Source organism: Echinops telfairi, unplaced genomic scaffold (genome assembly GCF_000313985.2).
Source record: "Echinops telfairi isolate 266 unplaced genomic scaffold, ASM31398v2 ScPeMD7_7429;HRSCAF=8467, whole genome shotgun sequence".
In the NCBI taxonomy this organism is placed as follows: domain Eukaryota; kingdom Metazoa; phylum Chordata; class Mammalia; order Afrosoricida; family Tenrecidae; genus Echinops; species Echinops telfairi.
In genome coordinates this window covers 3,552,078-3,553,723 of record NW_022111329.1, presented here as the reverse complement: position 1 = coordinate 3,553,723, position 1,646 = coordinate 3,552,078, and the positions used below count along the sequence as shown (strand labels likewise).

Genomic DNA, 1,646 nt, shown 5'->3' with positions numbered 1-1,646 from the left:
CTGAAAGCTCCACTCAAGATCCTTTGCTTCTGGAATCAAGTCCTCGGATTTACCTTTCATATTGGATATGTATGCACCTAACAACTACTTTACAAATAGTTTTGCATTATTGAAATGAGTTATACATTTTTATTAATTTACTTTGGTTATTGGAATGGAACCAAAAAAGCATAGAGACCCAAGCCAAATAACGGAAAGTATTAGTTAATCTATGGCACTTGCTTCATTTATTGAAGACTCTCTCAGATACATTGGCATGTGTATCCTAATGGAATAACTTGGATGCAAAAAGCACACATTGCCTTTAAGTCTTTGTTTGAGTGGCTTTTAGAGCCCTATCTCATTTGAGAATGGGACCTTGAAGAGACTTAATGGCACATCTTCCTTTGTAATCTTTTTAAACAATGGAATTGTGCATGAAAAAGACTTCTTAAAGTAGGAAAGGAAATTCTAGACAAATGTAAAACTTAACAAAATTACTCTTATTACAGCAAAATTATTTATTTTACTTAAAATTACTCAAACCTAAACCCACTGCCATAGAGTTGATGCCAACCCATAGCAACCCCATACAACAGAGTAGCCAAGGCTGTACATCTTTATGGTAGCAGACTGCCACATCTTTCTCCCATGGGGCAGCTAGTGGCTTCAGTCCACTGCCATTTTCACTAGCAGTCTAAAGTTGACCTACAGTGGCACCAGGAATCCCTAAAACTGCTAAAGGGTGGTATTTATAATTAACAATAAAATGGAAGGATAAGCCAATGCATTGAAAATAACAGGTTAAGGGCGGGGGGAGGGGGGGGCTGGAAAAAAAAAAGAAAACAGGTTACCCTTTTACACCAATGTTCATTGTAGCACTGTTCACAATAGCAGAAAAGTGGAAACAACCTAAATGTCCATCAGCAGAAGAAGGATAAATACAATGTGACACGTAATATATATAATGGAATACGAGGGGGTATCGAAACCCAGAATTTTTTCAAGGAAGTTGTATATCAGGGATAGATGCTTTCACCACAATAAGTCAATTTGTTTGCTAAGCTAATAATTCAAGGTGGACTGTATGAATAAGAATGCAGAATCATACTTACCTGGCAGGGAAGATACCATGACCACGAAGGTGATTTTCCCAGGGCGAGGCTTATCCATTGCACTCTGGATGTGCTGACCCCGCGATTTCCCCAAATGTGGGAAACTCGACTGCATAATGTCATAGTGGGGGACTGTGTTCACGCTCTCCCCTGACCAAAAAAAAAAGAATGCAGAATCATGATGGGAGGAAGATATATTAGCAACCTGCAATATGCAGATGACACAATCTTGCTGAAAATACAGAGTACTTGATACACTTACTGATGAGGATAAAATGGATTACACCTCAAGACAGGGAAAACAAAATCCTCACAACTGGACCAATACATAAAAACATTATGATAAATGGAGAAAATATTGAAGTTACAAGGGATTTCATTTAGTTTGAGTCTCTAATCAATGCACACAGGAGCAGCAGTCAAGAAATTAAATGACATATTGCATTTGGCAAATCTGCTGTACAAGACCTTTTAAAAGTTAAAAAGCAATGATTTCACCTTGAGGACTATTAATGTCCCCCTGACCAAGCCATGGCATTTTCCATTTTTTCA

The 1,646-nt window shown here is 37.9% G+C and overlaps 1 non-coding gene across 1 annotated transcript; it reads left to right on the top strand.

The window, feature by feature from the left end:
- Positions 1-1,086: 1,086 nt before the first annotated feature.
- On the top strand, positions 1,087-1,247 carry LOC115872657. Its single transcript, XR_004047989.1, has one exon. It is a non-coding gene; the product is annotated as a U1 spliceosomal RNA (small nuclear RNA).
- Positions 1,248-1,646: the final 399 nt, after the last annotated feature.